The 16520-nt window shown below is 40.7% G+C and overlaps 1 protein-coding gene across 1 annotated transcript in view; it reads right to left on the bottom strand.

Moving 5' to 3' along the window:
* Nucleotides 1-16520, bottom strand: part of OXR1 (oxidation resistance 1) — a 957024-nt gene that overhangs the window by 888745 nt on the left and 51759 nt on the right. The gene's annotated exons all lie outside the window — the stretch shown is intronic.

The following is a 16520-nucleotide window of genomic DNA, read 5'->3' as shown; positions in this document are numbered from 1 at the left end:
GGCTGGACGGTTTACAGGGTCAAAGTGGCACAGAAGAACATACAACTACAAGCAACCCCCAAGGGGACAGTGCTACACATGGCTACTCAGCTCTAGTTTTCAAGTACCTCCATAGTTCAGGCCATGGTCTGAGGAGCTCTAGAATTTTGCTCTGGTGATTAATTAAGCTAAAAACATAGGCCTGTAACACCCCTCCCTCCCAGTCTAAGAAGAATTACAGATAGTATCATTCCAGTTTTACTTACATAAAGTCTGCACACCAGGGACATGCGGTGAGGTCAGTGGCTGTGAGGCACTGGCTAGTATCAGAGCCAGATACACACAGGTTACATATTCACAAGTTATGTATTCGATTCTCATTATGCAGGCAATTGCAGTTCTACTACTTCTACTAGATATACTCATTTAACAAAAATATTTACAAACGCTGTCCCCTTAGGCTCCATGTACACGGGACGCTGGAAATGGCCGTTTAGGAGCAGTTGGGCGTTTTTTTCAGAAGCCCCTGAACCCATCTACATTTTATCTTATCTGTCCATGTACACAGGGTCGTTTACAGTCATTTGCAGGCAGTTGAGTTCAGGGACTGTTTTTAGAACGCAATTATTTGCGTTCGAACGTGTGTTTCCCGGCGTTTCAAACGCACAAACGCGTCCGAACGCGTCTGAACGCGATGACCCGCGTTCAGCGTTCGCGTTTTTCCATTTTAAAGGGGAATAATTTTTTTGACCTCTAGGAACGCTTCTAAACGCAAACGCCCGCAAACGCTGCTAAACGCCCGCTAAACGCGGGTACAAACGCGACCGAACGGACGTTTCAAACGTCCTAAAAATTCCAGCATTCAAAGGGACTTTTAACAACGTCCCGTGTACATGGAGCCTTAAGATGTTTTTCAGTCACCCTTTTTGTTGATGCTGGAAACAATATAACTAGCAAAGATGACAATAAAGATTGTATAAAAAATAAAACACGTCTCTTTATTTTCTGAAGCCAGAAATATAACACTAATTTTAAGTAATAAACAAGTAAACACTAAAGGGTTCAGGGTTATTTACTAAAAGGTGAAATGCAGGAGAATTTAAAACAAATGGTAAAACATTAAAACAGTCCAACTAATATATATATATATTTGGGGGTTCTGAGTAATTTTCTAGCAAAAATTGATTATTGATGATTTTTACATGTAGGAGAGAAGTGTCAGAATTGGCCTGGGTGGCAAGAGGTTAATTATCATAAGTAAGTAATATACAAATAATTATTATATATTGTTTTTATATATTGTAATATATTTTTAATATATATGTAATATGTTGTAATATGTTTATATATTGTTTTTAATTTACTAATTTACTACATTTTCAAAAACATGCGCAGCTAAGTTTACAGTGCCGGAGGAGACAGTGAGCAGGAAGGTAGAGACATTTTATTGCACAAGGGACATTGCATGTCTCTTCTGCAATAAAAGCCTGCCTGCTTCACAGTTTTTTAGACTTTGGTTCCGTTTTAAGCTGCAAGCCACTATGAGAGATTTATACCTGCTTTCATAACTAAAGAATGGCAGGGGATTTGCACTTGAACTCTCTGGTTATTTAAAGCGTAACTCCATTTTTGTTGAAAAAAAAAAAAAAAAAAACATTCCCCTCTGGGTGATCTGTGTACAAGGATTTTAACAAAATTTGTTGCAGATTCCTACCTTTTGTTATTCTGAAGAAATCATTGTTTGTTCCTCTGTGCCTCTGTGCTGAGTGGGTCACGTGTGAGTGGTTTCATAATTATCTATCAGCTGTGCAGCTGAAGAGCACTAATGAGGAAAGCTGCTGGGCCTGCATCCCTTTAGACATGTTCCTATTGGGATTATCTCACCAAAAATGACATTTTTATTGCAGGGGATGCCAGAAATCTGACTTGTATCTTAAGCAGACTTCTGGGAAATTTGGTAAACCAATCACACAAGCAGGAAATTATGTTTCTGGGGTGTGGTCAGTATACATTCTGTGTACAGAACACCTCCAGGTAGCCATATTGCATTGCATTTTCAGAAAATTACAACAGCTGCAGATTGAAAAGAAAAGGTAGTTTTTAATAACATTCAAGTACAATATGATTTGTGTGGCAATTGTATACACTATATTATTATTTTTTTTTATTTACTATTTTTTTCCCCCACGAAAGTGGAGTTACCCTTTAAAGTGTATGTCCCCTTTTGCAGTCAAATTTGAGAAACACCCACTGTATTTTTGAGATCTGTTTCCATTAATGCAGCATGCCTAAAAATATAAAAAAAAAATAAACCTTCCTAGTTGCTTCTTTGGAGCAGGTTTTTACACATTAATACATTTGTATTATTATAGTAAATACAGCTAGAAGCCTGCAGCCAGAAGGTGATGGCCATCTTGGTACACCCCGCACTGCTAAGCGCCAAATTGATTGTATAGTGAAATAGACTATTTCAGTCGGTCACGGTTTGAGTACAGTGGCGGCCCATCCACTGGGGGCGCAGGGGCGTCGCCCTCCCCCCATCCATTCGTCTGGCCCCCTAATCTACATGCAGGACGCCGGACGCATGGATTCCAATTTTTTTTTTTTTTTTTTTGAAGCACGTGATTAGAGCCAGAGGCTTTTAAATGGCTTCAAAAAAGGGTGAGCTCGGGGCGCAGAGCACTGGGCCCCGAACCCACCCAGTTGTGTGACAATAGCAAATTAATTGATGGGCACTGATGGGCAGCACTGAATGGCACTAATAGGTGGCACTGATAGGTGGCCCTCAAGGGCACTGATTGGAACTGATAGGTGGCACTGATGGGCAGCAATGATAGGCACTGGTAGGTGACACTGATAGGCAGCACTGATGATGGGGCACTGATTGGCACTGATAGGTGGCACTGGTTGACATTGATAGGTGGCACTGGTGGGCACTGGTATGTGGCACAGACCTGCACTGGTGGGCACTGGTAGGTGGCACTGGTGGGCACAGAGACCGATGTCCCTCTGACAGCAGCCGGCGATCAGCTTTTTTTTCTCTTCAAGCTGACAGTGTGTGGAGAAAAAAAAAGCTGATCATCGGATGCTGTTTACATCACGTGATCAGCTGTCATTGGCTGACAGCTGATCACGTGGTAAGGGGCCAGGACCAGCCCCTTATGCCGATCTGTGATCGGCCCAGTCTCATGGACTCGCTGATCACAGAGCAAGCCACGCGTTCACCCCCTTTATGGAGCGCGCAGGCAGCTCATGCACGGGAGGATGTAAATGGACGCCCTCCCGGCAATTTAGGTCCGTGCTGTAGCCGTCTTTCGCTATATGGGAATGAAGAAGTTAAAGTGGATTCCCCCTACCCCAAAACCTTTGGATCTTCTGAATGCCCCCCTTCCACAATCATGAAAGGCTGAACTCGGCGTCATTACTGACCCCGGAAATCTGCATCACTTGCTACTGAACCCCTGCACTGTGCATCCCTTTAAGCCACACCCAATAGTCAGCACAGTTAAAGTTGCATCCAATTTTTGCCACACACTACACTTTCCTCTAGAAGCAGGTCCCAAATCATTATTTTAAATATAACCCTGTTCCTGACTCCGGCACTCACACTTTTTTTTTTTGCTCCTGACCCTTGCATTTTGTAATTTAGTCCAATCCTAACTTCTGCACTCTATATGTTGGTATAATGATCAGCTGTGGCAATCAGGTGTAGGTAAGATGATTAGTCATACGTGACCTGGGGGGGCACAGTTTGAAATGTTTGCCCTGGGCACTGGATGACCTTGTCCCGGCACTGTTCTTCCCACTGACCATCGCACTATCAATATGTATATCTATGTATCATGAGTTGTAATGATAGTAATTTTTAACAGGATTTCCCTGAGAATAAAATATTATTTCAAGGGTTCCTCTGTGTTGAAAAGGTTGAGAAAGGCTGTGTTAGACCAATTTGGCTGCAAAAGTTGAAATACAAAATAAGGCTTGTAGATAACTTCACAACTCAGAAAAGCTTTTAAAGGAAACACTAGTCTGAGAATGCTAAAGTCCCCCAGTCACCAAAGGTTATACTACACAGTATGCTTTAATATAACCTGGCAAGTCTGAGCCTTGGTGGGCACATAAGGAAATCCTTCACCACCATAGCTGATGAAGCTCTAAGACCACAAATTGAATATGTACTAGCTTTTTGGTTTTTTTTAGTTTTTTTTTTTAGCAAACTATTTATAAAATAGTTAATAAATATAACATCAGAAGTTGACCATTGAAATTAAAGTGTATGTAAAGCTAAAATGTTTAATTTTAGTTTTGGGAAGAGTAAGGTAGATTACAAACCCCTTTTTGGGCTTTTACAAACCCACTTTTAGCTGAGTATATCCTGTTGAGGAGATTTTGCCCCTCACTTTGTGTCCTGGAGATGCAACAGGAAGTGAGAGGAAAACTCTGCAAAGTAATAGTTCTTCCCATTGGACGATCTACCTCAACTCCTGTTCCGGTGACAAATTTAAATGTTGCATTTCCCATCACTTTCTGTCTCTTTGACAATAGTTACGAAACAGTTAGCGATGGTAGATCTCCCTAGTGGAGGCTCTATCCCCCCCACCCCCAATACTCCATCCAAGACTATAAAAGAAGGGTTAGAATATACATGCACTCATGCTTCGGAAACCAAATTCAAGTTTTCCCTAAACATTCTGCTACCACTTAGCTGAACACACTATATAAGTATTACATTTGTATATGAAAAGACTAATGAAGTATTGGATGAGGTCTTCTCCTCTTGACTCTTCAACTTTCCTGCAACAGCCAGCACTCTTAAGGCCCATACACACGTACCGATTGTCGGCCGTAAATATTCGGCCAACGTCCGATCGGCCAATTGTCGGCTTGTTAGTATGATGCTTCCGACAACCGACTGCGACTTTTCGGCCGAACAAAATCTGGTGTGCAGGCTATAAAATTTTTGTAGGCCAACAAAGAACGGCCGATTGTTCGTCAGTCAGTACAGATTTCGGCAGACAAAAAGCAGATGAGCAAGACTGGGCATGCTCAGAGAAGAAAAAACACACGGAAAGTTAACCATCACATGACATCACTTCTGCAGTCGGTTGTTGTTGGCCGACAAAATTCGTGTGCAGTCTTTAGCACTTTTCAACCTACACGACAGCACCGGACAAAAGACAGCCGAACGGTCGGCCGACAATCGGTGCGTGTGTACGGGGCTTTACTGTAGTTCAATTCAGCTTTAATTAAGACTCATGAGCAGACCAAAGTGATACAGTACAGGTAGGAACAGTAGGACAGGTAGAAAAAAGGTCCATCTGGAATACTTTACTTATAACTTATCAAATGTTTATCATTATTCACATACTGTAAAAACCATAGTGCCCATCCCCCATAATTAGACATCTGTATATGGGTGATTAATAACTAGTAATTCTGCATCTGATCATTACAGTTCCTCTAACAATGATGGGTTTCCATGAAAGGGTGACCAGATGTCCCTAGTTTAAAGGGACACTCCCTGATCTATAACCAACCATGTCTATAGAAATAAAGGAAATTTAAGTAAAAGCCATTTGAGTTTTTATTGAACAGTGCCACAAAGGCTACTTCTTCATTTATGTCTGTATATGAACACACAAGCCCTTCCACACTCTAATAAAGTTTTGGCTGGAGTTGGGCTTTAAGGGGTGTGTAGTTAATTTAGATCTCCAATGTGCCAGGGAATGATTATAAAGGATAAGCAATGCCAACTTTTTATTAACAATTTTGGTCCTATTAAATGTAACATGTTTTGTATGATTTTCTTGTCTCGTTATATCTTCTCCATTTTTCACACTTCGAACAAAGATATATGTTCGTTTTTGGTTTAATTGGATATGAAAATCTCAGAATGGTGTGGAGGCTGAACTGGAGAGAGAACTCACAGTGGACGGAATATAGGGGTCAGTTTACCAAAGAACAATGCATAACGCAGTTCCGCCGAGGGAAACATTTACCTATTACAAAAATATTTAATACAATTATTTTTTAATCCCTGCTAGAATAAAAAAATAGTATTCTATATAGTATTCTATATAATTAATATTTAAACCTCTGCACGGCCTTACTTTATACCCCAGCTAGGGATCAGAAGACCAGCCTGGGTGAAAATGTAATTATTCGAAGGGAAAAAAGATGATGAGGAGGGGGGATTGCTCCCACTTACTGAATACTTGTGTAACAATGAATTATACACATAATAATGTTTTTTTACAGTCGTAATGTACATTTACATTGAATTTAAAAACAATGCACATTATAGAGTTTTTTTTTCTTCATAAAACCCTGTTTACATACCAAGCCAGGGATTAGGACCCAACTGATATTAAAAATATATCCTTGCCTATTCAGGGTAAAGTAACAGGGCCTCTTGAGGGCCTCAGAGCCAGTTACATATTTACATAGTTATTCAGGTTGAAAAAACACACAAGTCCATCTGGCTCAACCAATAAAAAACAAAAAACAATAAAGAAAACCCAACCATACAATTCCATATACACAATCCTATACCCACAGTTGATCCAGAGGAAGTGAAAAAAAAAAAACCCAGCAAAGCATGATCCAATTTGCAACAGCAGGAGAAAAAAAATTCCTTTCCGATCCCCAGAGGGGCAATTGGATATTCTCGGGATCAATTTTACCTATAAATATTAGTACCCAGTTATAGTTTGTACACCCAGGAAAAAATTCAGGCCTTTTTTAAATCAATCTAGTGAGCTAGCCCTCCTCTGGAGGGAGTCTATTCCACATTTTCACAGCTCTTATGGTGAAGAAACCTTTCCTTATTTGGAGACTAATTCTGTTTTCCGCTAGACGTAAAGAGTGCCCCCTTGTCCTCTGTGTTGACCTTAAAGTGAATAACTCAACACCAAGTTCACTATATGGACCCATATATATTTATACATGTTGATCATACCCCCCTTAATCTCCTCTTCTCAAGAGAGAAAAAATTCAGTTCCTCTAATCTTTTCTCATAGCTGAGGTCCTCCATGCCTCTTATCAGTGTGGTTGCTCTTCTCTGCACTTTCTCCAGTTCCCCGATATCCTTTTTAAGAACTGGTGCCCAAAACTGAACTGCATATTCCAGATGAGGTCTTACTAATGATTTGTACAGGGGCAAAATTATATTTCTCTCTCTGCAGTCCATGCCTCTGTTAATACAAGAAAGGACTTTGCTTGCAGAATTTCCAAAATTATAAGATGGTAAAAGTATTTGGCCATTTTTCTTATACAGGATATTTTTGGTAGAGTTATTCTTTATAGTAAATGTTTAACAATGATTAATCAGCAGGTCTCGGACGAGGCAGTGTGAAACTGAAAATGATAATATAATTAATAAAGCCACTAAGGGATTTACCTTATGAGAAAACAATATCCAAGCACACTTTGCGCACCCTTAGAGAGAAGCACTTCCTTTTATCTTCATATAAATAAATCTACTGAGAACTTTTCATCAAGCAGGCTACAGGGGATACAATGTCATCATTAGAGAAAATTAGTTTTTATCTTCAACAACGATAAAGGTTCAGTAATAGCAGTGAATAGATTGAGCGCAATATCTAAAGAGGTCATCGTTAAGAGTAGTTTGCAATCTCTGTAAAAAAAAAGACCTAAAATAATAGTGCCTATGGCACATTCTGCAAATTATATCTGTCTGAAAGACTAAAATGGACATTGCATTTCCTTACTCTCTTAACCACTTCTGGACCGGAAGGATTATCCCCCTTAATGACCGGGCCATATTTTGCAATTCGGCACTGTGTTACTTTAACGGACAATTGCGCATTTGATGCGATGCTCTACCCAAATAAAATTGATGTCCTTTTTTACCCACAAATAGAGCTTTCTTTTGGTGGTATTTGATCACCTCTGCGATTTTTATTTTTTGCGCTATAAACAAAAAAAGAGAGACAATTCTGAAAAAAAAAAAAAAAAAAAAACAATATTTTTCACATTCTGCTATATAACATTCCCAAGATAAAAAAATTTAAAAATCAAAATTTTTTAACATTTTAGGCCAATTTTCTTTCTGCAAAAGTTATCGTGTCTACTAACTAGGGGAAAGATTTATGTCATTTTTATTGTTTTTTTTTTTACTAGTAATGGTGGAGATCTGCGATTGTTTGTGGGACTGAGACATTACAGCAGACAGATCTGACCCCTGACTGACATTTTTGACACTTTTGGGGGGACCAGTGACATTACTACAGTAATCAGTGCTAAAAATATGCACTTTTACTGTAATAATATCACTGGCAGGGAAGGGGTAACACAGTAAGTGATCAAGGGGTTAAATGTGTACCTAGGGGCGTGTTTCTAACTGTATGGGGGCTGGGCTTGTGAAATAATCACAGGGCTCTGTGATCATTCCAGAGAGAAGAACGGTCAGCTGTGTTTACAAGAGCTGACCGTTCTTCTCTCTCAGTGGGGAGCGATTGCGTGTGGCAGGCGGCAATTGGAGCCGCCTGTCCCGTGCAATTGGAGTCCCCGCTAAGGAGTGGGGGCAGTAGCGCGTTGCTGGCGGTGTGCGCTCGCCCCCTAGCTGCAGGCGCACGACCGATGTATACCTACATCGGTTCACGCAGGAGGGGCTTCCTGCCGCAGTATAACTGCGGCGGGCGGTCCGGAAGTGCTTAAAGACTTAGCATTAAAGTAGTTGTAAACCTCAGACATAAAATACGAACAAAGCACATTCTTCTATACTGTGTACTTGTTTCTCTCCAAAGCACTGAGTGTAATTTCTCTCTGCTGTCTAGTTCCTCTGTTATCTGCATGGGTCACTTCTGACAAGTTCTCCTGATACCAAGAGAAAAAAGGTGACGGGGTGGGACCTCCAGCTGATTGACAGCCTCTGCTCTGTTCCTGTGTAGTCAGAATAGTTAAATAAACAGTTGAGAGATACAGTACACATAGCACCTGTCAAAAATGTCTTTCTTATCTGACAATCTTGTGTTCCAGTCATCCCTGCCAGGCACCAAAACCAGGCAACCTTATTTTTCTCCACTGCAGTCTAAATATGGTTCCCAACCTGACTCCAGCCCGCTGCCTGGATAATATAGGAACATTGCTACACAGATCGGACCACCAAGTTCACTACTCCTCCTCCATTCCCTGGGGCTTGTAACTTTGAAAACTAATTAAAAAACATACTGTATCTAAATACTTATTATAGTTGTTTTTTGAAAATTTCGTTTTTTTGTTTTTTTTAAATAAATACATATATTAAATTACATTTGCCATTTAACAAGGGGTATCTGTATCTGCAGAGGCTGCATGGCTTTCAAAGACATACTGTATAATGCTTTCCCAGTCCAATCTTTTTCAGCAGGGTCAACTAAAAATCTTATTTATAGGTTTCCATAGCTTTAAGAGGAACTTTAGACAGAAAATGAAGTCCTGCATGATCACTTTAGGCTGGACCCTTTTGCAGGTATAGCTATGTAAAACATTACAAATAAGCATCTAAACTGTTAAAAACACAGTAATACACTGTCTCACTCTGCTCTGCACATGTTCAGTTGCTCTCCATTTTTGGCATTGCTGTGAACTTCAGAGCTACTAGAAGCTGATCTGCTGGCTACTTAAGTATTATTGCTACTCAGGGATTCTGGGCTTCAGCAAAATGGCATCCTCCAGACATAAGAAACAGGAGTGATGCTGGAGGAAATTTACAGCACGCATTAATTTTAATAGCGTAATTATTAATTTGGTATGTATGTTCCTTGCTAAAGAACATTATTTTTTATCAAGTTGTTATGGGTAAAGTTCCTCTTTAAGTACAAGGAGTATTGTAACCTTTAATTTTAAAGTATAAAGGTATTCACTTTTGGATACCAAAGCTGAACACCCTGCAATACGGGGATCTTTTGGCATAGACTGAATAGTGCATTTGAGGTGGGGATGGGGAGAACCTCTCTCAAGGTCTCATCATTCTGATTCTTACTTAAATTAACAGCTTAAAATAAAATAGTCACCATTCCAAAGTTTAGGTTTCCTTTACATGTAGTACATAAACTTTTTTTTTTGGGTTCACAAAGATAAATACAAATACAGTCAGTGTGCGGAGCGACAGTTAGGCAGTAGTGCAAAAACAATATGAAAAGGAAAACGAGGCCGCTATACAAGAAAAATAGTACATTTGAGGCATGTGAGTACAATAACATTTAAATGAGAGGAGTACAAACCATTATGCAATATTGACCCTCACCCGCCCACCGCATGAAGCAGAAAACAGGGATGCACACATCTTGTGTAGCAACAAGCAGGTGGGACAGCAGAGGTGATGATGGAAGTCAGCAGAGTAGTAGTAGTAGTACATAAACTTTAAAACAAGCCCTTACTGCCCTATGTAGCAGCAGCCGCTGTGGAACTATTTATCTTCAAAGATCAAAAGAATAGCAGTGAAGTTTTTCCAGCTCAGGCTCTGTTTTCCAAGCTCAGGGCTCTGTTTTCCGATGGACACAACCGGTAAAAGATCACGCCGCAGCGCGACCCCGTGGCCATGCGCAAGGCCCGATCCATGAGGATGTCAAAAGTTTTCCCCCTGGATCGACGAAAGTCCCTATAGCAAAATGACGGCCAGGCGGTAAATCGTTAAAGCCCATATTTGGGCAAATGTACCCCCTCACACACACACACATATACACATCTATCCAGCAGCGGAGTTAATTTACTGAAGGCAATTAGAATGTTCAAACACAAATGCAAGCATATATGGAACATGTATACTCCTTGGACAAAACAAAGAGCCATTTTATTCATCCTCCCCTAGTTGGCGACTTTACATAAATAGAATGTTCACTTTGCAAGGTTTCCCTAGAGCTTAGTGATTGAGGTGAAGCTCTGCTGACTTCGTCATCAAACCAAACTGTTTTTTTTTTTTTTTCTTGCTTGGGATAGGGTATTCTACGCAGAGAAATTTAAACACATTCACTAAGCTCTGGGAAAATTCCTTTGAAACTTTCTTTGCAAACTGAAAAGCCTATTTGCCTTTAGTAAATCAACTTTAGTTTAGTGTATTTGCTCTCTTCATGCCTTGGAATTCATGGGGTGACAAGGCACCTCTTTGAGGAGGAGGACAAGGCATAAGGTACTGTCTGGCAGCATATCTGGTCCGCTATATTTAAAAATTTTAGTAAGAACAAAGGTTTTCTTAAGCACATTTTTTTTTTGCTAATTTATCACCTGCTTTATTTCTGTTGTTCTGACATGTGGTAGATTTCTGCTAGTTAATAGAAAGTATATTCCCGGCCATGCACGTTTCAGCTGCAATATCGTTTTACCAGAAAATATGTTCTACACATTGGTGATAATGGCAGCTTTCTAGCTCTATGAGCTGGAACTTGAAATATATCTAGCCACACAATGTATAATAAGGGGACATTTCCGAGTTTATTGAGTTTAAGAAAATGTGCACAATGTATCACCCCTCTGTTATCCAGTTATCCCTGATATAAGTATCCGCAGAATCATTTCCTAAATATGCAATATTATTTCCACGCTAGAAATTGGATTAAGATAGATTTACACAATGTTTGTTAGATTGGAGATAGGAGATATTGCAGACAAGCTGTAGATGGAAATATCCAGCCAGTTAAAAAGGAGTTAGTACAGTCCCAATGATAATTATATGCAAATCACAGTGATATTATTGGATATCAATTGATTATGTTATTGTATGACAAATTACTGGTGAAGCTATAGTATCTGTAATCACTTGTGTTGATTGTAGACCTCATTGATGGTATACTTAGATGACTGTTCTAGAAACTCACCCAGGAATACAGCTGCAATTTTTTAAACCTTGCTCCTGCACTGGTGGAACGAATAGAACCTCAATAGTATAGAAGCCCCTTATGCAGCACAACAATGTGGATAATTTTGGTCACTCCTAAAATCATGCACATGTAGGTAACAGAATGATCAACTAATTAGCTTCCTATAGTGAAAGTTATACAGTGATCCTGAAAGTGTATCCTAAAAATAAATAAATAAATAAATACAAAAAAAATAATTACTATATAGTATCTCACAAAAGTGAGTACACCCCTCACATTTTAGTAAATATTTTATTATATTTTTTCATGTGACAACACTGAAGAAATTACACTTTTCTACAATGTAAAGTAGTTAGTGTACAGCTTGTATAGCAGTGTAAATTTCCTGTCCCCTCAAAATAACTCAGAACACAGCCATTAATGTCTAAAACAAAAGTGAGTAAACCTCTTAATGAAAATGTCCACGCTGGGCCCAATTAGCCATTTTCCTTGACCGGTGTCATATGACTCGTTAGTGTTACAAGGTGTCAGGAGTGTTAAATCTGGTGTTATCGCTCTCACTCTCTCATACTGGTTACTGGAAGTTCATGGCAAAGAACTCTCTTAGGATCTGAAAAAAAGAATTGTTGCTCTACATAAAGATGGCCTAGGCTATAAGAAGATTGCCAAGACCCTGAAACTGAGCTGCAGCATGGCGGCCAAGACTATACAGTGGTTTAACAAGACAGGTTCCACTCAGAACGGGCCTGGCCATGGTCAACCAAAGAATTTGTGTGCACGTGCTCAGCGCCATAGCCAGAGTTTTTCTTCGGGAAATAGATGTACTGCCAGCCTTGCTGCAGAGATTGAAGGGGTGGGGGTCAGCCTGTCAGTGCTGAGACCATATGCCGCACACTGCCTCAAATTGGTCTGCATGGCTGTTGTTCCAGAAGGAAGCCTCTTCTTAAGATGATGCACAAGAAAGCCTGCAAATGGTTTGCTGAAGACAAGCAGACTAAGGACATGGATTACTGGAACCATGTCCTGTGGTCTGATGAGACCAAGATAAACTTATTTGGGTCAGATGGTGTCAAGCATGTGTGGTGGCAACAAGCTGAGGAGTAAAAAGACAAGTGTGTCTTGCCTACAGTCAAGCATGGTGGTGGAAGTGTCATGGTCTGGGGCTGCATGAGTGCTGCCAGCACTGGGGAGTTACAGTTCATTGAGAGAACCATGAATGCCAACATGTACTGTGACATATTGAAGCAGAGCATGATCCCCTCCATTTAGAGCCTGGGCCGCAGGGCAGTATTACAACATGATAACGACCTCAAACACACCTCCAAGACGAGCACTGCATTTTGCTAAAGAAGCTAAGGGTAAAGGTGATGGACTGGCCAAGCACATCTCCAGACCTAAACTCTATTGAGCGCAAGGTCTCTAACATCAACCAGATCCGTGATGTCGACATGGAGGAGTGGAAGAGGACTCCAGTGGCAACCTGTGAAGCTTTGGTGAACTCCATGCCCAAGAGGGTTAAGGCAGTGCTGGAAAATAATAGTAGCCACACAAAATATTGACACTTTGGGCCCAATATGGAGATTTTAACTTAGTGGTGTACTCACTTTTGTTGCCAGCGGTTTAGACATTAATAGCTGTGTGTTGAGTTATTTAGAGGGGGCAGCAAATTTACACTGTTATACAAGCTGTACACTCACTACTTTACATTGTAGCAAAGTGTCATTTCTTCAGTGTTGTCACATGAAAAGATTGAATAAAAATTGTACAAAAATGTACTCACTTTTATGAGATACTGTATATGTCTTGTGGGTAATATCCTAATAAAGAAGTATATTAGCTTATAAGGCCAGAGATTTCACACAGGTTTCTTTTCCGTTGCTGCCGCTTCTCCTCAACCTCCCCTCTATATTTGACAATGTAGACTAGTGTTTCTCAACCTTTTTTCAGTCAAGGCGACCTTTAAAATTTTGGATAATCTCAAAGCACCCTTAAAATTATGGACTGCCTCAAGGCACCCCATTCTAAAATGTAAAAAACTATTCAATTATTTTTACACATTGTGGCAACATCGACACATGTAGGACACCCAATGTTAGAGGTAATTTTTTTCTTCCAAAGCAAATACACTTTTGCACACTAGTACTGACTAGTATTCCTGTGTTTCTCCTCTTCTTCAGTTTCTCTTCATCACTCAGATATTGTGACCCCAGTGTTGAAGGAAATGGGCAGGGGAGGGTCAAACAAGGATGCTCTGCAAGCGATTAATACCCTTTTTTTTATCAACACTGATGACATCACTAGTTGTTAGGGCGTTGGTGGCTGGAAGGTTGAAATGGTGCACAATCAAAACCTGTGGCTAACTAAAAGGCAGGCTTGATCCACCTGCCGGGTTGTATACATTTTTGGGCAATTTATAGGCATTTTGTTAAGGCACCCCTGAAGAAACCTCAAGGCACCCCAGAGTGCCTGGGCACCCTAGTTGAAAAAGGCTGATGTAGACTACATCTGCTACAGCAAACGCTGCACTGTCTCTCCTGCATTCAAGGTACTGACCCTTTTTAATGTTCTTCACGCTTGTCAGACTTCTTCAGTGATTCATACTCCCCCACGTTCCTCTGTTGATGTTCCCAAGTTTGCTAAAAAATGTTAAACCTTTTCCTCTATGCGCCATAGTGGCAATAGCACCTTTTGTGGGTAGCACATTTTTTTTAACCACTTTACCCCCGCTCACTGTGCCTCTACTGCGGCACAGTGGCTCGTTCCCGTCCAGCGTCGTAGACCTACGTCGCTGGACTCCTCCCCTTGTGAGCGGCATTCGCGCGCCGCCGGAGGCTCGCTCCCACTGTATTCAGTCACAGCGGGAGTAGGGCCAGGGGAGGAGCAGCGGCGATCACCGCTGCTCTTCCCCGATCGTCGGGGAATCGAGTTTGGAGATCCGCCCGCTTGTGTAAACAAAAGCGGGCGGATCTCCTAAGTGACAGACAGGGACAGATTGCAGGGTTCAGCATAGCTGAACATGCGATCTGTCCCTGTGTCACTCAGTCCCCTCCCCCCACACACGTTAGTAAGCACCAGGCATACATTAACCCCTCCCTCTCCAATAAAATTAACCCCTTCCCTGCCAGTGTCATTTTTACAGAAACAGTGCATATTTATAGCACTGATTACTGTAGTAATGTCACTAGTACCCCCAAAAGTGTAAAAATGTCAGTCAAGGGTCCGATCTGTCCACCGCAATGTCGCAGTCCCGCAAAGAAAATCGCAGATCGCCGCCGTTACTCATTAAAAAAAAAACACCAAAAATGACAGAAATCTTTCCCTTAGTTAGTAAATGCAATAACTTTTGCGCAAACCAATCAAAATATGATTTTTTTTTACCAAACATAGGTAGCAGAAAACAAATTGGCCAAAAATTTAAAAAAATGTTGATTTTTACATTTTTTGGGGGGAGAATTTCATATAAAAAAATGTGAAAAATATTGTTATTTTTTCAAAATTTATGCATTTTTTTGTTTATAGCGCAAAAAGTAAAAATCGCACAGGTGATCAAATACCACCAAAAGAAAGCTCTGTTTGTAAGATAAAAAGGACGTAAATTTTGTTTGGGTACGGCGTCGCACGACCGCGCAATTGTCAGTTAAAGTTGCACAGTGCCGAATCGCAAAAAGTGGCCTGGACGTAAGACAGCAAAATCCTCCGGTGGTAAAGTGGTTAAAGAGACCCTGTAAACAACCCTAACATGTTATGGGTAAAAGAACAAATAAATCAATTTCCCAGCACAACCCTCTCTCTCCTCCTCTGGGAGTGTTCAATTACTGTCTACGCTGTCCAAGTTCCCCTACCTTTTCCCACACCACACTACATATTATTTTATGTTGCAGCATAAAATGGGAGAAGCAAAGAGGGCTACTACAGAGCATAAGTAGGCAACCTTAGCAATCCAGCTGTAGTCATGAATATTGCCAGTTTGGCTGAAATGTGTTGACATTTGTGGCTTTCATTTGTTACCTGCCAATAAACACAAGATTGCAGAGTAGTATACAATGGATTGCCAGCTTTACAGATGGTGTGCATGAGGAGCCAGCTGCCTTTGCCAGATCACCAATGATAAAGCCGCATTACAATACTAGAAGGTAGTAGCAACTACAGTAAAACCTTGGTTTGAGAGTAACTTGGTTTGAGAGCGCTTTGCAAGACAAGCAAATTAAAAAAAAAAAATGTTGACTTGATATACAAGTAGCGTCATGTCACAACTGGGTATAAAAGAGAAGAGAGGCGCCTCTAAGTGTAGCAATATGGTTACATTTAATGAAGGTTCAATATTTAGCAGCTCACATGGTTGATGATTAAACAGGCACATCTAAGTATGCCGGCATGCAGGGTAAAGCTTTCCACATAGACCATCCTCAACACTGCCATCTTCATCAAACCCTTCCACGCTGCGCTCCAAAGTCTCGCTTTCAGATCACTCTACTGCAGGGTAGTCTTCCCGGTCACAATTGCAGACTGACATTAGTGAGAGCCAGTGGTTCAGAAGATGGTCTATGTGGACAGCTTTACCCCGGATGCCTGCATACTTAGATGTGCCTCTTTAATCATCAACCATGTGAGTTGCAAAATGTTGTACCTTCATTAAATTTCCCCATACTGCTACACTTAGAGGCGCCTCTCTTCTCTTTTATACTCTGTAGCTCCTGCTGGATTTTGCTTCTAATCCCCTTT

Source organism: Pelophylax lessonae (assembly GCF_965119305.1).
Source record: "Pelophylax lessonae genome assembly, chromosome: 5".
Classification (NCBI taxonomy): domain Eukaryota; kingdom Metazoa; phylum Chordata; class Amphibia; order Anura; family Ranidae; genus Pelophylax; species Pelophylax lessonae.
The sequence above is the reverse complement of the archived record's forward strand: the minus strand, read 5'-3'. Positions and strand labels throughout refer to the sequence as shown.